Genomic DNA, 21,951 nt, shown 5'->3' on the forward strand with positions numbered 1-21,951 from the left:
GGATCAGATTTTCCCTAGATGAAGGCTGCAAAGCTGCTATTTGTTATATGAGAGCTTCATTTTATTGACATAGTCACACACTTAATATTTTCAGAACACACGTTCTAAAAATCCTAAAAGGTCAGGAAATCAATCAGAGAGGGCGTAAGATTGCAGCCTAAGCGCTCAGCATCTAGAGGTGCAAGAGGAGTATAAAATCTATATATTGTACATCAGTGGGTGGGACGAAAAACACGTGTTAGGAATGAGGTGAGTTTGTGTGTCTTCCCCAGACTAGGTGGGCGCCTAAAGCAGTCACCCTGCCAGAAAGCCATGACATGAGGTCAGAACTTTAAAAGTTTTTTGCAGCATTACCACCCAGCATCTGTCATTAGACGATGAGAGACAAAGCAGACTTTCTCTGGAAAAGGAGCTCACAAAAGGGCACTAAAGAGATAACAGAGCTGGGGCTGGAAAAGACTCAGAGGGGCACTGAAGGAATAGGGCAAGTAAAAGGAACACAGGATTAACCAATGCAAATTCATTCGCAGCATTTGGATTCACAATTCCACACAGTTGTGTTTAGTCAGTTCTTGATAAAATGCTTCTGCTGTACTGCAATAAACAATTAGAAAAATAAAGGAGTTAAACAAGAATTTGTGCAAAGAGTTCGGCTAAAACCTGGCTTTAATTCTCTTTAAACTCTTGAATTTTCAAGAATTTGTGACTTTCATGCAACCAATAGAAAAGTGAAGATTAATGAGTGAATGAATAAATGAATGTAAGAAAAAGTTAACAGAAGGATATATCAAAATCAATAAATCATACACACAACCAGCAGTTCAAAAGTTCAAAGGCACGATGGCCAATCCTAGCACTCAGCCAATAATAAACTTGACTCCATCACTCCTCACAGACCAGACGATTTCAGAGCATCATTCTCATTAGCTGGTCTTCTTGAAAACTGCTAGCTATTTATGTATACGCTAAAATAAATTAGCCATTTCATTCAGCATAAAAAATACGTTAACACAATGCTCAGTTTTATAGTTGGAGTAAATAAATACATTTATATATTCAATGCAAAATTATTTTATCTTTATTATCATCCACGTGGTTACTATTGTGGAGGGCCTGCTCTTGCACTCTGCTGATGCAGAAATGGTTTTATTGCATTTATTTGTTTCAATAAAAATAAAGTGAACTAGATCAGTGAATCTGAGCAGCAAAATCTGGCAGGAAAAAACTAACATTTAAGACAAGCAAAGACCCAAAGAATCACAAGAAGGAGAAAATGCATTTGCCTTGTTTCATGATCTCTTGCGCAAGAGTTAATGGACGACTTTCCAGAGCGCAGCACAACATTACATCAGGGATTGGGTTACAATATAAGAGATTGAAAAGCCATTGTGATTAAAGGCCAGTATGCTACTTATCATGAAAACATATGCAAAGCTTGACACAAAAGTCTGCATGAACATGGGGATTCCTCTGGATTTGATATCCCTTTTTTAAAGTAAGTTTATTCTGTTGAACAGTCATTTAATGAACAGAAGAGACCTTCTGCCAGTGCATGGGTGCTTCCAGATAAAAGGCACTGTGTGAAGCTCAGCAGAATGTAGGCATGCTATTTCAAAACTAATGTTTATTCGAGCTAGTAGATATTTTTAAGAAACTGGGAGGTTTGGAAACATAAATAGAGAGAAAAGGGTTCAAGGTAAGCAAACAGTGAGTGTCAGAAAGGAAAAAAACACTGTGATTTTGCCCATGTGGGAACTGGCCCTACTCACAGTTTGCTCCAGTTCTGAATAGAAGGCTCTGAATGGAAGAGTATCCGTGAAGGACTATGGATTTCAATAACAACAACAACAACAAAATTGCAGACTCCTGCTTTGTTACGAGTGCTCTGGAATCACAATATTGAGAACAGGGATGCCAGGACTATACTTAGCAAGCAGATGGACACATTAACTATTTACTTGACAATAGCCTTGAGGTAAAAGGACCATGAGAGATTGTAATAAAAGAGTGTGTGTCCTATTCTTCCAAACCAATTATAGTCTTTTTAATTCCTTCTCCTAACTTGCCCCAGATTGTTTTTAAAAACTGTGAACCCATCATGATTGACAGGTGACAATAAGAAAGCACAGGCACTACACATTTCTGCCTTGGATTATGAGGCATAGGACAAGCTTGCACATTATAAATGGGATATGGAAAAGACAGGTTAGAATATTCCACATGCTGTACTTGTAAAGTACCTAAGAGTTCTTCAACCTTATCGCCCCACTTATTTGTACCGCTGTTAGGAATGTCTGGAAGATCCCAGAAAATAGGACAGCAACCAGATCCATCTCCTACCATCTACAGCAGGCATACAAGTAGGAATCCCAATTAGTATTACTTAGAATTTCTCAAACGTTGTGGTACTGTGACCCCTTAAAATGATAAATGAATTTGTGTGCGCCTTCCCTGAATGAAATACGATTTCATTTTCATTTCATGCTTGGGCATGAAAAAAATTATTTGGGATTAGGTTGGGCAAGAAATAAATATACCCCTTATCTTTAATAATTCCATCTATATATTACTGATAGAAGCTTGCAGTACCACAACCACACACTTCAGGCTTCACGGGGAACTGAGGAGAAAATTCCAGAACAGGTTTCGACAGTGCTCTGATTTGTCTATGCAAGCCTGATCAGGACAAAAAAAAAAAAAAAAAAATTGGCCACCAGTCCAAGTTGTTTGGGACCCCCGCCCCCAGGGAAACCCCCCTTAGTGTTTTAGAGAACCCCTGCTTTAGAGCTTTTTCATTTGTTCATTTTTGGGTTGTTGTTGTTTATTCGTTTAGTTGCTTCCGACTCTTCGTGACTTCATGGACCAGCCCACGCCAGAGCTTCCTGTCGGTCGTCAACACCCCCAGCTCCCCCAGGGACGAGTCCGTCACCTCTAGAATATCATCCATCCACCTTGCCCTTGGTCGGCCCCTCTTCCTTTTGCCTTCCACTCTCCCTAGCATCAACATCTTCTCCAGGCTGTCCTGTCTCCTCATTATGTGGCCAAAGTACTTTAGTTTGGCCTTTAATATCATTCCCTCAAGTGAGCAGTCTGGCTTAATTTCCTGGAGGATGGACTGGTTTGATCTTCTGGCAGTCCAAGGCACTCTCAGAATTTTCCTCCAACACCACAGTTCAAAAGCATCAATCTTCCTTCTCTCAGCCTTCCTTATGGTCCAGCTCTCCCAGCCATATGTTACTACAGGGAACACCATTGCTTTAACTATGCGGGCCTTTGTTGTCAGTGTGATGTCTCTGCTCTTAACTATTTTATTGAGATTTGTCATTGCTCTTCTCCCAAGGATTAAGCGTCTTCTGATTTCCTGACTGCAGTCAGCATCTGCAGTAATCTTTGCACCTAGGAATACGAAGTTTTTCACTGCTTCTACATTTTCTCCCTCTATTTGCCAGTTATCAATCAAGCTGGTTGCCATAATCTTGGTTTTTTTGAGGTTTAGCTGCAAGCCAGCTTTTGCACTTTCTTCTTTCACCTTCATCATAAGGCTCCTCAGTTCCTCTTCACTTTCAGCCATCAAAGTGGTATCATCTGCATATCTGAGATTGTTAATGTTTCTTCCAGCAATTTTAACTCCAGCCTTGGATTCCTCAAGCCCAGCATGTCGCATGATGCGTTCTGCGTACAAGTTGAATAGGTAGGGTGAGAGTATACAGCCCTGCCGTACTCCTTTCCCAGTCTTAAACCAGTCCGTTGTTCCGTGGTCTGTTCTTACTGTTGCTACCTGGTCGTTATACAGATTCTTCAGGAGGCATACAAGATGACTTGGTATCCCCATACCACTAAGAACTTGCCACAATTTGTTATGGTCCACACAGTCAAAGGCTTTAGAATAGTCAATAAAACAGAAATAGAGGTTTTTCTGAAACTCCCTGGCTTTTTCCATTATCCAGCGGACATTGGCAAGTTGGTCTCTAGTTCCTCTGCCTTTTCTAAACCCAGCTTGTACATCTGGCAATTCTCGCTCCATGAACTGCTGAAGTCTACCTTGCAGGATCTTGAGCATTACCTTACTGGCATGTGAAATGAGTGCCACTGTTCGATAGTTTGAACATTCTTTAGTGTTCCCCTTTTTTGGTATGGGGATATAAGTTGATTTTTTCCAATCTGATGGCCATTCTTGTGTTTTCCAAATTTGCTGGCATATAGCATGCATTACCTTGACAGCATCATCTCACAAGATTTTGAACAGTTCAGCTGGGATGCCGTCGTCTCCTGCTGCCTTGTTATTAGCAATGCTTTTTAAGGCCCACTCAACCTCACTCTTCAGGATGTCTGGCTCTAGCTCACTGACCACACCATCAAAGCTATCCCCGATATTGTTATCCTTCCTATACAGGTCTTCTGTATATTCTTGCCACCTTTTCTTGATCTCATCTTCTTCTGTTAGGTCCTTGCCATCTTTGTTTTTGATCATACCCATTTTGGCCTGGAATTTACCTCCGATGGTTCTAATTTTCTGGAAGAGGTCTCTTGTCCTTCCTATTCTGTTGTCTTCTTCCACTTCCGCGCATTGCTTATTTAAAAATAATTCCTTATCTCTTCTGGCTAACCTCTGGAATTTTGCATTCAATTGGGCATATCTCCCCCTATCACTGTTGCCTTTTGCTTTCCTTCTTTCTTGGGCTACTTCTAGTGTCTCAGCAGACAGCCATTTTGCCTTCTTGGTTTTCTCTTTCTTTGGGATGTATTTTGTTGCTGCCTCCTGAACAATGCTGCCAACTTCTGTCCAGAGTTCTTCCAGGACCCTATCTACTAAGTCCAGTCCCTTAAATCTATTCTTCACCTCCACTGCATATTCCTTAGGAATATTAGTGAGCTCATATCTAGCTGATCTGTGGATCTTCCCTAATCTCTTTTGTCTGATCCTAAATTGTGCAAGAAGAAGTTCGTGATCGGAACTACAGTCAGCTCCAGGTCTTGTTTTTACCGACTGTACAGATGTCCACCACCTTTGGCTGCAAAGGATGTAGTCAATCTGATTTCGGTGTTGTCCATCTGGTGAAGTCCATGTATAAAGCCGTCTCTTAGGTTGTTGGAAGAGAGTGTTTGTTATGCCGAGTGAATTGTCTTGGCAAAATTCTATCAGCCTATGTCCTGCTTCGTTTTGTTCTCCCAGGCCATACTTACCTGTAATTCCAGGTGTCATTTGACTGCCCACCTTAGCATTCCAGTCTCCCGTGATGAAAATAACATATCTTTTAGTTGTGTCGTCCAGTAGGTGCTGCAGATCCTCATAGAACTGCTCTACTTCAGCTTCTTCAGCATCTGTGGTTGGGGCGTATATTTGGATCAGTGTGATGTTAGATGGCTTGCCCTGAATTCGAATTGAGATCATTCTATTGTTTTTTGGATTGTATCCAAGCACTGCTTTTGCCACTTGACTATTAATTATGAAGGCTACTCCATTTCTTCTGTGGTCCTCTTGTCCACAGTAGTAGATCTGGGGGTCATTTGATGTGAAGTGGCCCATTCCAGTCCATTTCAGTTCACTGACGCCCAAAATGTCTATCTGTAATCTTGACATCTCACCAATAACCACATCCAATTTGCCCTGGCTCATAGACCTTACATTCCAGGTTCCAATGGTGTGTTGATCCTTAGAACATCGGATTCGCTGTTCACCACCAGCACCGTCGGCCGCTAGCCGTCCTTTCGGCTTTGAGCTAGCTACGTCATCACGTCTGGGGCTAGTTGAACTCATCCTCTGTTCCTCCCCAGTAGCATTTTGACCATCTTCCGACCTGGGGGTCTCATCTTCCGATGGTATACCGACATATCTCTGGTTGAACTGATCCATTTAGTTTTCACGGCAAGAATACTGGGGTGGGTTGCCATTACCTTCCCCAGGGATCGCATTTAGTCTGACCTCTCTGTCATGACCTTCCCGTCTTGGGTGGCCCTTCACGGTTTAGCTCATGGCATCATTGAGGTGCTCAAGCTCCAGCACCACGACAAGGTAACGATCCTTTGCTGAAGTCATTTTTGGGAGCACGTGAAATTATCGGTAACTATTCTCAGAACTTGGACACTCAGAGCTCCCCCATCTCTCATTTGGAAATACTCTTTTGTAATTGCTTGCAGGAAAAGTCTATGCCCGCAGCCTTATAGAAGGAGCTGGCTTTGTTGGCTACTGCAGCGAATCAAAATTAGAAAAGCTATTCAGGGATGCCAAGTTTCCAGCAGTGACTTCTGTAACAGAGATTTTTTTTCCCCAGCTTAGTTTATAATTCCAACTCTTCTTCGAAGAGGACTGAGATGGGCATTTGTCTTACTTTCAACTGGGTTATAGTATGTTGACAACACAGTTTACTAGCGGAGTCACTTCAGAAAGTCTTCAGATTCAGTAAAACGTGAAGATAGCTCTAAATGATCTAAGGTTCAGTGTGCAAGTTACTAACATTCCTGGTAATTTTGTTGGAGATAGGTTTTGTTTTGTTTTCAAATGCAGGTGATAAAAAGATCCTATGGAATGATCGGAGAAAGAAAAAAGACCACCACCATCATAGAACCCATCAGAGTAAAGGTAACTCAGTGGAAAGTCAATTACTTTATGCTCCTCAGATGTCAAAGATGTGCTCTTTATATCTAAGACCTACCAAATGACTTGACTGCCATGATTGGGTTTTTTGCTAACTCTGGGCTTCCACTAGAAGTACTGGAGCCCAGTGGTTAGAGGAGCCCTATTGGCTAGCTGTTTGCTGCCTGTTTGTGCTAAGATGAAAAAGACTGAACAAATTTGTCCAGAATGGTCTGAGGACTCCTGAACTGGGAAGGGGGTTGGACTTGCAGACCTCCAAGATCCGTTCCAACCCTATGATGCTATGAATGGGCTTATCTATACCTCTCATGCACTGTATTTTGTTATTGTAATTATTTTCAATTGTTCTGGATTGCCATTTTTCTTTTATTACTGTTAGCTGTCCAGAGTCGCTGCAGCAAGATGGGCAATCATATAAATTATTTTAAAAAAATAGATAGATAGATAGATAGATAGATAGATAGATAGATAGATTTGTTTCATTTTGTTTTAAGGCACAGTATTATGTATTTTAAGCAGCCACATGTCAGGCAGAAACCAACAGGTGATTTTTTTTTTCTGTTACCACAACTTTATCTTAGGAAAACTTTAAGCAGTTGATTTATTCCTATTATCCAGCTGCTACAGGTACAAATCCTCTCTCTGCAAAACTGAAGGCCTCAAATACGACAAAGACTGGTGATTCTGATTCACCTCTCTGGACACTGAAATTTCCATGATTCTTCAAATATTCATCTGACTCACAAGAGAACGTTTATCTCTTAAAATTAATATAATAAACAGGTTCCTAATACTGTCAGGGGTTGAGTTCTGTTTTGTTTTTTAATTATCATTATGTGTATCTGCTGGTTTCCTCAAAGTAATTTTTCAAATCTGCTTAATAAACTAACACCTAGGGAACAGTTCGTCTGCTTTACAAGATTTATCTCCAGAATGGATCTAAGGCCTAGTCTGACAAGAGATACTTCCACGACAACAGCCAGTTGAATGAATTGCCTTGTTGAATGATCTAAATCAGCTTAATGGAGTCAAGAAAGAGGAGAGTCCCCAGTAACAGTCCCAAGGTAGGAAAGACTATGAATGACTACTAATTTTGATGGATATATATTACCTACAAAAGCAGTAGGCCTTTAAATACGAACTGCAGAAGAACACAAACAGTTGTTATTATGCAAATATCCCAGCTACTGTGGGAGCAGAATGCTGAAATATTGAGCCTCTGATTTGATCCAGCATGGCGCCTATTAAGTTCTTGTATATAGTGCATAATGTGTAACTTTGATACAGACTTCTTTTCTCTTCCTACATGGCTCAAAAACTGAAAAAAGAAGCCAATTTATTGTATATGAGAATAGGATATTTAATTTGGGCTGTATTTTGACCAAACTTCTCTTTGGTCAATATAAGGAAGTACAACGTGCATACCCACAAGTTGTGGTCCTATTAAATGCTGGGTACATTTCAGTAGGTAGGTAGATAGGTAGATAGATTATATATCCAATAGAAGAGAATATATGTAGCTCAGAGTTGAACTGTGGAGTCCTTGGTGGTCACTAAACTTGGTGTTTGCTTGAAGACATCTCGTTACTTTAAAAACAGAGAGCACCAAGGACTCCACAGATTATATATCACCAGATTCAATAAAAATAACTGCCAGTCACTTACAGCATAAAAACAGAGTAAAAACATAAAAACCAATAAAGATATAAACAACTGTAAAGCAGTAAATATAATGGTTAGCACTCATTCCCCAACTCTGTCTTTTACAACTTCCATGAGGCCAACAGTGAGAGTGACAATCTAATTTTGACAGGAGAGCATTCCCTAACATGAGAGGCTGCCACAGAGAAACACTGCTTGTGAGCCCCAGTCCCCTTCACCACCCCTACATGGGAAACCATTAAAAGATGTTGGCAGAAGGTCTATGCTGGGACAAGTTGGGGGTGGGGGAAGTGTCACCTCTATGACTGATGGTATTAAATGCTGTTGAGAGGTCTGAAAGGACCAGGAGGGTGCATTCACCCATGCGGGTCCCAATGGAGGTTCATCTACCAGAATGAGCAAAGAATTCTCTATCCCATGACCAACTCTGAATCCAGACTGAAATGGGTCTAGATAATATGCCTCCTTGAGAGCACCCTGTAGTTGACAACATACAACCTCTCAACAATCTTTCCAAGAAAGGGAAGTTTGGAAATTGGATACTTGTCCCAACTATCAGGTCCAGGGATGGCTTGTAAACAGGTTCCACCAACTCTTTCAAGGCTGATGGGAATATCCCCTTTCCCAAGGAAGATTCGATAATTCTCTGAATCCCATTTGTCACATTCCCCCAGCTCTTGAAAGTCAAAAGGGCATGGATTAACCCTCCAAATGGCAGAGATCATAATTGTAGGGGGCATAGGGAATGGCCTTGAAGGATAGGAGGAAGAGCCCCTACCAAGGGAACAATCAGACAGGTGTGGCTTAAGCCCATTCCAAGAAGCTAGTCTGCGTAAACAACTCAGACAGGCCCTCTCCCTAATTCACACTAAGCTAAAGTGAGAGAGGGGGCAAGCCCATTCAGATATGCAAAATTCTGTTCCTACAGCTGTTACAAGAAAAGTAGTTCTGACCTACATGGCATCGGTTTCTTAGTCTGGTCTACCTTATAGGGCTGACAATACTACAGAGTACCCTCTCTGCTTCCTCTGAGTCCCAAGATTTAAAAAAACAACAACAGATAATATTGCAGGATGTTGTTCCAGGCACCACATCAGATTCTGCCCATCAAGAGTCAAGGTTATAATAAATCTGAGCATTGGTCACAGTGGCCAGACAGTAGTCCTTCTTGCTCAGTGCTCCCTAGCAGGAAACAGGCAACCTGTCCTATCAGTCAGGAACCACGCTGAGACGAGGAATAAGTCTCTAGTGTTTTATTACTGCTACGTTAGACAGAAAATTCTAACAAACTGAAGAAGTGTGGGAAAAACCCAGACAGATAAACCCCAAAAGTCAAGGCGGGTCTGTTCTGTGTCTCTTTGAATGACTGCTCAACTCCTCACTACTACGCATGCGTTTTCCCCCCTGGATAGGGCCCCCCTCCTGCTCACAACCTTACACAAGACTCCTGGATGACAACCTGATGATGCAATAGGGGTGGAGAAGTAAACAGACAGGTAGCCCCCTTTGCCCTGTAATGCTGCATGTAGTGCCCCTGCCATATCGCTTCAGGCCTAGCATAACTAAAATGTGCTCACTGCTTTTTCCTTCCATCAAATTAGTCGCTTCCCTCATCACAAGAATCCAGAAATCAGTACACATTCCTCACATACAAACCATCATCTACCTTCCACTTCTCTCACCAGTCACAAAACCCCCATAAGGCTGGTATCTGGCAAACAGCCTCACCAGCCTTAAGTCTCATTTCTCTCTATTATAGCATACCACTTCAATTAACCCATCAATTTCTCCCTTCTCTCTACTTTCAAATCGTATTTGTCTCCTTCCCCCACTTTCCAGACTCCACTTTTATTTGAGTCTGTCAGTCAGGGGTCATCTCCCATGTTCTCACCCCAGAGGCCATATCACTGCACCTCCTGGCTCTCACCCCAAGAGTTCCAGAAAGCAAAAACCAATTTTTTATTAATTAATTAACTAATTATTAATTAAGTTTTTCCCAGCACTCTGTGTCAAAGATTATTGTTTACAAAAAAATCATAATTATATACAGTGTAATTATAATATAGAATAATCACATTCACTACAAGTAGTCCTCATTTAGCAACTGCCTTGTTTAGTGACCATTTGCTGTTACAACAGTGATGAAAAAGTAACTTTGTGACCAATAATTGCATATATGACCTTCACAGGTAGGTAAAGCAAAGGAAAGCTGAAGTAGAATCATATGCACAGTTGTGGTTTCACTTAGCAACCACTTCGCTTAATGGCCAAGTTGCCAGTCCCAATTGTGGTTGCTAAATGAGGACTACCTGTATTTAATTAATTAATTAAAATTTACAAGCCTTCTGACTGCAGACAGCTCGGTGTAACTTACAGTTTAAAAGTAAGAAAGAACCATAAAACTGAGAAAAAACAGCCATGCACATCTGCAAATAACATACAATATAACAACAACAACAAACTGACAAGGGTTCACCATCCATTCAGCTCCAATTGTAATCAACAGAATTAATAAAAAATTAAATCATATTCATTTTTTGCCCTGCTCCTGCCCACTTTTGGTGTATGTCACTCAAAGACAAAGTGCAGCCTTTAGCACAAAAGAGGATGCACCACCCCGATCTACATGGAGCATTTATGAAAATCTAAACCTTGAAATATTCCCTGTGCAATGTTTTCTTTCATTTGTATTGAAACTCCACAGAAACCTTCTTCAAGTCAACAAAGAGATGTAATTCCTGCCAAAATATAAAGTAATATAGAAGTCAGAAAAATATGTTACAAAATATGGTTTATTGTAACGTAGACATGGTCAAACATTAAAACTTTTTAACATAGAGATTTGGATGCTGAATAGCACAGAGTGTAACTCTGCAAACAGGATGATCTCATAAATACATTAGAACAAAGACCACTTTTGCTAAGTACGGCTCCCCAGTAGCTGCAAATGTTGACTGGGGAAATCCTAGAAAGGCATCTGATGTGGCTGCAGTCGTTCTGCCCCTCCTCTAGAAGGGACCATCCACTGAACTCTGTTTCCCTCTGCTAACAAAGCAATCCTTCCATTCAAGGAAGGACAAATTTAGACACACTTCACTATTAACAAAAATATCCCCACTGCCAGTACATAAGGGAAGAGTATATCAGAATGCCTGGTGTCACAGAGTCATAGCTTAGAAGACACATTTCTACTGCCAGTTCTGGGCAGATAAGAAATAGCAGAAGTCCTGTCAAAATTTCTGTCATTCCTTGTCTTTTCAACCTACTACAGAAATAAAGGTGGCCCTACCTCAATACAGTATTATTCCTTATTTTTTTAACTTATTTTATTATCTTTTGATGTCGAACTCCACCTCTTGTGCAGTTCTAAATCTAATAAACAAATAAATATTTGTGCACGCCACAAAAATGAGGAGCATGAATTTAGAGTACCCACAAGTAATTTCTGAGTCATGATTTGAGCCAACAGGTGTAGAACCTTGCCAATGAACATGGTGAACAATAATGCCAACTGAAAATGTTACTTGCCTTTGTTAATTGTTATTAGATATGTCAGCAATGTGTGGAATTAAACAATTTAAACATGTTAATTTTAAACAATTTAGTTTTACTGCTTATGTATGATCCTTAATAAATTATACCAAGTTGAGTAAGAACATTGCCAAGTTGCTTTTTCAGGAGGGAACATGTGGGACTGCCATAGAAATATTCCATATTCTGGATGGAGAAACTCTGTAGTATGAGATAAACATATTATGGTGGCAGTGTAATAAAGATCTGTGTAACATAGATGTACAAAGCATTAAAAGAGGTCGTTCATAAAGTTGCTTAGTTCAAGCAAAGCAGCCCTCCTTGAAGCATTAAAGCAGCTATGTCCTTTAGAAGGCTCACACAGCTACTTCAAAGACTGTCCCCAGTTGTTTTCATGTGCATATATATGCACAGGTATTACTGCCACTAATGAAGCAAGGCAGCTATAAGTTCAGGTGCGCAAACAGTTGGAGGCAGCCTTTGAAATAGCTGTACGAGCCCTTCAAAGGATGTGGCTGTTTAATACCCTTTACGATGCGCTCCTTTCAAATGCTTTGCATAGCCCCACTACATAACAGCTAATTCCCTCACAAAAGCACCCACAATATATAGAAACGTCAAGGTAGAATTTTATTTTCACTAACACATAAATGAAGTTATTGCTACCAGTGTTGAAAATCCTCCTATCTTAACTATTTTATAGTAGATTCAAATACATTTTTAATAACAGCTTTCTTTTGCCCTGCATGTCTCTGTACTGCACCTTATCAAAATAGGTGAAAGAGTATCCAATTTAATATCTGTTTGCAGGACTGGGGATTTCTTCATATCTTATGCAGCAAGGAAAGCTTCAGGGAATGGCTTAGCAGCTTTGGCATCAGGTTTTAAATATCTTGATAGTCTGGAACCTCAGATCCCATCAGGTATGACTTAGTTTATCTAACATGAAAAATATATTAAGAACTAACTTTTAAAGTTTGTTTTGGCTGGTACTTTTGGATGGGCCCTCAGAGACTGATGCACTTTCCCTGAAAATGTTCTAAAGTCCTGAACATGTCTTACACAGTGCTTAAAGACCTGTCTGTAAATTAAAATAATTACTAATCAGTAGCAGAGTGTGAAGTGTATAAATTGGCTGGTACAGAAGATGTGTGAAACGTGATGTCACTGTTTGATTTTTTATTTTGATTGTCTGTATCTTAAGTACAATACCAGTCCAATTAAAATTTTACTAAACTGCAGTTAAACACAAAACAACTAAGTTACAAATGAAGAACATTTAGGAGATGAGCGTCCACATAAATCTTACCTTTCTGCTATGTTCCTCCAGTGACATCTTTCTTCTGCAGATCCTTACGATGAAAAGGGGCAGTAGAAAATCCTGCCCAGATACAACTGTACCCATGTTGGTTTCAATGTAAACCTGGATGTCATGTCCTGGATTGCATAGAAGCCAGTATGGGTGCAATAGTATAATGAGAACTCTGTTGCTGATATTTGCATTGAAAATGGGAGCATATGCAGAAAAAGAAAGATCCTTTGGATTTTATTTTATTTGCAATATGCAGTGGGATTCAAGATTCAGCTATACTTTTTTTTTCTGCATTGGGATTAGCACTTATTTGTAGACAAGCTGTTTTACTACTGTATATTTCATTTCAACATCTCTTCCAAGTCTCTCTCATTCTTTTCTTTAAAAGCACAGAGCTCCCTAATCAATAGGCATCTGAAGTAAAGTGGAAAACCATTTGGACTTCACAGACAGATTTTCAAGCAGTAAAACATAGTCTGATGACAAACAACTGCACAGTTTGCTAAATTTTGAGTCTTCAAAATAATGTTGCTGACCTATAAAACAATTTGGAACAATTCTCCCCACATGAGTTCCACCATTTGCACACAAAACTGAGTTGGAGAAGTGCTGTTTAAAATTCCCTCTGTGGAAGAACTCAGCACTGAAACAGAGATCCAAGGTGGTGGAACAGATTGCCCAGTCAGTTCCACTGCAGCACTTATTTTAAAAAACAGGACGACACAAGCTTAGGGGCATAAAGCTTCCTACTATCAACTGCATTTTGCTAAGTACCTATCATCCTATTTTAATAATAAGCCTCCTTCAACTTATGCTAGATATAAAGGCAGAGAATTTGGGGTGATTTTTTCTGGAATTCAGAAAGGCTGGTCTTAGCAATAGGTACAGTGAGGCAGCTACCACAATCAAGGAACAGGATCCTTCATTTCAGGAAACAAATGTCCTGAGTCAACCCTGCAAGGCCATCTGACTCAGTATCAAATGTTTCCCATAATTAAAAAGCCAAAATGTAACCATAAAACAAGATGCTGCTAGAATAGTATGACCCAGGATGTTGATATCATGACCCTCACTACAGATTTTTAAAATTAAGCTGTCACTTAAGAGGAAGTTAACATAAAGGAAAACTTGGTTGATCAATTTAATTAGCTACATTAAGTATTATATTCTGCCCTCCATTATATTGCATATATTAAATAGGGCTGGTTGAATTTCTGACTGTAAGGAAACTGCAAGATGATTTTACCCAATTAAATTTTTAAGTAAGTTTCTGTTATGTTTCACTTTGATCTTAATCTTCTATTTTTACAAAAAGAGAAAATACTATGTTTGACATAAAATAAAACAGTAAAACAACAAATTTCATCAAATGCATTTAAAGTTATATTTAGAAGTAGGAGAACCTGAGGTTTCATTGGGTTATTCATGAGCATTTTTACAAAACTTGATGTGATTCATGTACTGCCATATGAGTGGGGTTTTACTCTATACAGGTAGTATCCTTTTTCCTTTCCCAAACAATTGGTTATTATTTTACAAAAATACCTTTCAAATAGTTAATAGGATAAAAGACACTTGCCATTAATGGAACATTGCTACTTTCTTTCTTTAGGTAAACGATGACTAAAATAGCTTGCCCTTAGCAAACAAATGTCATCACAGGGTATAGCATATGTAGTATCTTTGAGACAAGAATATCTAAAAATATTCTGCTTTGGTTGAACATGGATACAATCAAGCCATAATTAAGTACTTTTAAGTCTCATTCAAGTTAAATACAAGTGTTCTCTTTTCTCTTTCTTCCTTGTCCAATCATGGTAAGAAATTTACTTTTAAGTTAAACTGCAATTTCTTATTTCTAGGAAAGAAAACTCTGGAAAATGACATAGGAATTCCTCAATTTATATTTATATTATTTTCTTTACATTTCAAACATAGTCAGTTTTCTGATCTTCATTTAAGATACTAAACCTGTAATGCACTCTGGTTTGCAATTCAGCTCAACATACTGTATATAGTTATATATGTTGACAGTGATAATATACACATACACATTGGCACATATACATATTCAAATATGTATATGCCTTGTTTAAGGAAACCTCAAATATTTGGAATAGCTAACAACAATATGCATACATAGTATTATATATCTGCTGAGACAATTGGATAATTTTATGATCATTTTCCCTTGTGGGGGAGATGGGCGGTGATAAATTTGATAAATAAATAAATAAAATAAATTTTCAGATGCAGATATCTATCTATATATTTTGTGTGTACTCGAAAGTCAGCTTAATCCAGGTTTTCCAAAAGATTAACCTGTTGTAATAGGAATCAAAATGTCTGATTGTCAAAATGGCAAATCACAACATATGGCCTATTGGACAACTTCATTTCACTTCACAATGAAATTAAGTAAAACACCCTGGGTATATTCTCCCCTTGTTTCAAATCCTAATTACTGTTAGCAAATGACTTGTATGCTTACAAATATATATTAGAAAGCAAACCTACTTACAAAACAGACATATCTGAATAAAGCATGGAGTACTTTAAAAGGAAAAAAACAAAGAAATTGTCATTTTAAATAACTGCCATCACTATAACGATGCAGTTGTGCAGCAGAAATAGAAACTGACATCTATAAATATATATATTGAGTTGAGTTGCAGATCAGAAATTAGAGTCCACTACAGGTTTATCATCTTAACCAAAGATCAGAAAACTCTCCTAAAGAGAAAGAAAGAACATCAATTCAATTTTTCTTAGAAAACCATTTCCTACCAACTTTGAAAACAAGAATTCCTATAGTGATCTGATTGGTTTCTTTGTGATTGTTTTGGCTCAACACCTTCATCCCTCCTTAGTTGCTAAGTATTAGCCTAACCGCTAGCTTCAGAAGGTTTTCTTCTTATTAACCTTCCACTTCGTGTTTCCAGCGTTAGAAAGGAGTATTACTATATTTCAGCAACGTTCACCTTTTATTATTTACTTCTTGGGTGAGAATTCAACTTTATTCTCAGAGGGATAATGAAAGGCTACTGTAAAAGTGCAGTATATTTTTGTTTGGTTTAGCTTTTATAGGTGATAAGCAATTGGACCTTCAAATAATCCCTGCTTTTAATTTGGAAAGATTTCCTTGGGTGTGCCCACCACCTGAAAAAGGATTACTTTTAATGAAAAGTGAGCAAAGTGTTATAAATAAATAAAAGCAAGTAATAAGTATGTTTAAATTTTAAAAGCAATTTAAAGTAATTTTAGCATTAATAACAATACTAATGAGTCCAAAGATATAAGATAAGAAGACATATTTTCAAAGTGACTAGGAACCAAAAGTGTTCTAATACATGCCTAAAGATTCGCCTTCAGTCTGCAAATTTGCCAATTTAAAAAAAATCATTTAATCTAGATGCATGTGTTCAGAAATATAAAATATAATTTATTTTTATGGCTTTTTTCAGTTTTAAATGTAAGATTGTACACTTGGGGTATGTACCTAATGAACAAAAAGCTGCCGTTTTTATAGAGCCCTCCAAGATATGTATACATAGTGAGTATAGGGAATGGCCTTGGAGGACAGAGGGACTACCAAGGCAGCAATCAGAAAAACGAGCCTTGAACCAAGAAAGTGGTTTATGAAAATGCCAAAGACATTATCTTCTTCACATGAAGATAAAAGAGGGAGGAAGGGAATCACATACCCATGTGCAAGATTCTGTTACTATAGTTGTTCTAGTAAAAGTAGCTTTAGGCCTGCACAGTTTCTGTTTCTTGGTCTTAGTCTTAGTCTTAGTCATTAAGGGCTGACAGTATTTCATTTCCCCATTCATAACACGGTACCCAGGCAGGACAAAGGCTGATTTATCTTAGTCTTTTGCTAGCTGACCAGGCGGTGGAGATTTCGGATAGTGTAGCCCAATTGTCCTGATTACCAGGAAACACACTGAGACAATGACTTGGTCTCTAATATTTATTAGTAGTACTTAACAAGAATCCTAACAAACTGAGGAAGCGTGGGAAAAACCCAGCCATATAAACCCCAAAGGTTAAGGCGGTCCCGATCTGTGTCTCTTTGAATGGCTGAACAGTTCCTCAGTGCTACGCATGCGCTTGACAGTCTGGGTGGGAGCCCCCTGCTCGCCATCCTTACTCATGACACCAATTCTGTATCCAGGCTATGATTGAATGCAAGCGACTCCTCCAAATAAGGTGATGTTGAGTCCTGTCTAGGTTACCATAACTCAATACAGTTCATAAACCTTCCTTTCCTTTTCTTTTTCTTTAAATATACACATATCACTCCAGTTACACTGTATTTTATCTTGCTGTTATCCCACTTCTATTTGTTTGGGTTATAATTTTGGTGCCCCCAGAAGGGCACATGTAACACCACTGCTGCGCGAGCTGCATTGGGTACCAGTTTGCTTCCGGGTCCAATTCAAGGTTTCCGTTATCACCTTTAAAGCCCTACGTGGCATGGGGCCAGGTTACCTGAGGGACCGCCTCTTCCCTGTTACATCAGCCTGTCCCACCTGATCATGCAAAGAGGGCATGCTGCAGACCCCGTCTCTAAGGCAACTTCATTTGGTGGGGTCCAGGAAGCGGGCCTTCTCTGCAGTACCTCCCGCCCTGTGGAACATGCTGCCTCCGGAGGTGAGATTGGCCCCATTGCTCCTGGCCTTTCGGCAGAGCCTGAAGACTTCGTTCTGCCGTCTCACTGGGGTGGAGAGGGGAATAGATCTACATGGGGATGGCTTCTATAGACCACTCCTCCCACACTTGGACTGTTTTAGATTCTTTCGCCACTTGGACTTTTTATCTTTACTCTTATTTATATTATTTATTATTGTAATTTTATACTGTATATTTTATGATTTTTGTTTTAATTGATTATTGTAAACCGCCCAGAGTCCCCCGATGGGAGGAGATGGGTGGGGACAAATTGGATAAATAAAAATAAATAAATAATTGTAATAATTCCAGTCAAATCCTAGTATGGCTACAGAGTATGAACTGTTTGTTTGTTTTTTGTGCCTTCAAGTCATTGTTGACTCCTGTAAGCATAAGCATGGAATTACAAAACAAAATTCCATAAGCATGGAATTACAAAATAAAAAAAACCAGGAAACAACTCTATAAATTTACAATCTATAGTCTAAATGTTATAAGTGTTTAAGCTAGATAACTATAGATAAACATATTAGAAATACTAGGAACTATAAGACTTTACAATAATTTGAAACTATCCTGACTTATGATAAGCCTAATTCTTTCTGAGAGAGCCAGTCCGGTATAGCGGTTAAGGCACTGGACTAGAAACTGGGACACCATGAGTTCTAGTCCCACCTTATGCATGAAGCCAGCTGGGTGACTTTGGGCCAGTCATACCCTCTCAGCCCTAGGAAGAAGAAGGCAGTGGCAAACCATTTTATCTATCTATCTATCTATCTATCTATCTATCTATCTATCTATCTATCAATCAAATTTGTCACAATCCATCTCCTCCCACCGGAGGGACTCAGGGCGGTTGACAACAAAATAATCAAAAAACAATAAACATATAATAAAATTCCAATATAAAATGCATTATAAAACAATTTCACAAAGCTACTAAACATAAATAAAATCCAGATGGCTATGGTCTCATTCAGTCCTTGCATAGGAGGCACTAGCCAACCCCAAGTATGATTATTCCCCTCCCTGCCCCAAGCCCAGTGGCAGAGCCAGGTCTTCAAATTCCTCCAGAAGGCTAGGAGCAATGGGGCTAACCTCACCTCCAGGGGCAAGATGTTCCAAAGGGCAGGCGCTACTGCAGAGAATTTCCAAAGATTTCCAAAGTCTTGCCAAGAAAACTGCAGGGACTAGTCCACCCAGTCTATAGTTTTTATTTTATTTTATTACTACAATATTTTATTCTTATTACTTTTATTTGGGAATGATTATTATGTTGTTTTATGCTGGTCAATGACTGAAATAAAAGCAATGCAAACCTATCTTCCATGCATCTATGTATCAGCCCTTCAAGGTAGGCAAGGTCAAGAAACAGGCAAGGCAGAGGTTGCATGAATGCTCTTCATTATGGTAAAATAGAATAACAGATTCTTGAAAGCCTGTCAGAGTTTCTGTCTCGTCTTATACCAAACAAAATCAAAGTGGGGTTATTTTGAGTTTCTCACATTTTCCCCTTTCTCAGGACTGCGTAATCCTTTCTGAAAGTCCCCCTTCAACAGTTTGCTCATTCCTTCATTTCCAAGGCCAGGTCTACATTCCTTCACACAATGTAAACCATACAAATTGATGGCAAGTCTTTCCCTTTAGAGTAGCTGTTCTTAGCCCCAATCATTTTGACTGCCCATTTCTACACTTTTTCCATCTTCAGAAGATCCTTTTTGTGGTGTGGTAACCAAAACTGTACAAAATAATTCAAGTCTAATTTCACCATAAAATGGACTTTTTAATTGGCAATTTCATTTTAAATACAGTCCCTAAACATTTCTGGTATGAAATTCACATTTTGATCATTTTTGCTCATTGGGATATTTTCAATGAGCTGTCTACAAGGCCTCCAAGATCTCTGTCTTCATCACTTCCTGCCAGCTCATGTCCTATTTATAGATTTTGAATTTTTATGTATTCATTTATATATGCTTCATACTATGACACTTTCCACTTATTTATATTTAACTGCATTTGACATTTTAAACCCCATTCACTTAGCTTGGAAAAATCCTTTTGGAGTCCTTTGAAATCCTAAAAAAATGTGGAAAGGAGTTTAGCAAGTCTTTAATAATATCTGTTTGTCCTAAATGGATATTCAGGTCTGGGAACCACAACTGTCTGATCCAAGGAAAGACAGTAGAGTAACTTCCATTGACAAGTCCCCTGCAGAACTCAAGGAATAACAGGCAATGAAATGAATGTATACTGGACCCAACTGTAATATTTACTTCTACAGCTTCCCCTGCAGGAGTGTCAAGGCAATACTGTACCTGTGCCCTGCTAGTAGGAGACTGAAAAGCTCTGGTGCCTGTCTGAACACCAATGAATTAAATTGCTGTTGCACTATAATACCGTACTATCTCCCTGGTTAGCTAACCTGCAACTGTCTTGACTATCTGGGCAAAACATAATGCTGAGAGGCAATTCTTCACCCAAGACAGAATCTCCGTAACTTTGAAAAACCAGTGAGGTTTTCATATTTTGTGCACCGTATCTTATTGACTTGCTCTTATTCTTTGAATATCCTAGAGGCAGTTTCATCACTGACACTTCAAGTCCAGCAGGTTAATGCTTAGCTGTGCTTCCTGGAATGACCACAGCCTTTGTGCCAATAAAGTCTTGTGTAGACAACACCCCCTCCCCCCACATACTGTTAACTAATATTGTCACCCATGCAAGAGTCAGGATGACTGTTCTGAAGATACTTCAAAGTGTTAAACACCAGCCCAAGAGCAACCGAATGGTGTCAAGAAATTGACATATCTAATCTTGGGAAAGAAAACAGTAGTCCTGCAGTTCCAGCAGTGAAGGCATGCCCAATCTTTATTCCATGAAGAACATACCCTTATATCCTGGGCTACTTTTAAGGCATTAGAAAACAACTGTCCAGGTTCTATATAACACACTGGCCTCTTGAATTCATCATTTGGAAATCCTCCAGCCTCTTTTTTCTTGACAGGATCAAATTAGGATAGGACCAAAACAAAATATATGTCCTTCAGCCTCTGAAGTCTCAGCAGACTATGAAAAAACTTCAGGCTGTCAGCAACATGCGGAATAGCATGGCTGAAGAAATGGTGGCTGTAATATGCGAGTTAATTTGACATATCCAAATCGGAGTTAAATCATCAACAGATCCCACAGTTTGCATTCAATGACCACACAAAAGTCAGGTATCTGTACATTCCTCATAGTATTCTCCAGCTTCCACAGACCCATCCTAGGCTCTGCTTACAGACAGCAACTTAATTATGTCTGACCAAGCAAGAAGGGGAGTGGACAAAACCATAAACCTACTAACACATAAATAACATTACCAGAGCAAAAGAGCTTTATAACCAGTGGTACACCTTTTTATCATAACCTTGCCCCAGATACCCTTGCTGTATTCTGAAACTCTTACATTCTTACTACAGAAATAAGGTTCAAATCTACATTTGTTCTATCACAACTACATGCACCTTACACTAAACAGCGATAATTTTATTAAACATGTTAAAACATCGTCGCCGTCGTCATCATCATCATCATCTCATCAGGCAAACAGAATAGTCCTGGTGACTCTACGCTCAGAATTTAACTCTCTGTTCCTGGATTTTGCTTTGTTACAGACACTTTGAAGAAAAAAATAAACATTCAAATCATGTAAGCATTTTGAAGACTGTGACCCAAATTTATTAACAATAGCCTGTGAAGAAGAAAAAAATGAGAAAACTCTTTGCACTTCAACATTTTACTTCTGTAGTCTGACACTATTTGGAACCAAAAAAATTGTCTGACTGACATATGGAGACTGAAAGCATACAGAGAGATCCTTGGAAAGTAAAACTGGAAAAGGGATCAACCTTAGTGTGCATTTTTGTTTGCAAGATTTCCATTTTGGCTCTGGACATGTGGAAACTGCTTTTCAGCATCGAGAAACTGCAGATTGGTTTTCTTACTTAACAGTATTAATTAAAAGCATCACCAAAGTGCATCATATGAGTAAATCAAATCCTAAATGCTCTATTTTGCAAATTTCATGGGCCACTAGGGATGATTTAAAAGGGCAATTATATAAAGTTGGTGCAGTTTGGAGAATCAAATGACATTTTCAGCTTTATGGTACTTGATAATCTGATTTCTTTTT

General features: G+C 39.0%; 1 protein-coding gene across 3 annotated transcripts in view; it reads right to left on the minus strand.

Annotated features, from left to right (window-relative positions):
• Positions 1 to 21,951, minus strand: part of FOXP1 (forkhead box P1) — a 557,404-nt gene that overhangs the window by 322,768 nt on the left and 212,685 nt on the right. The window lies entirely within an intron of this gene.

This window comes from Candoia aspera, chromosome 2 (assembly GCF_035149785.1).
Source record: "Candoia aspera isolate rCanAsp1 chromosome 2, rCanAsp1.hap2, whole genome shotgun sequence".
NCBI lineage: Eukaryota > Metazoa > Chordata > Lepidosauria > Squamata > Boidae > Candoia > Candoia aspera.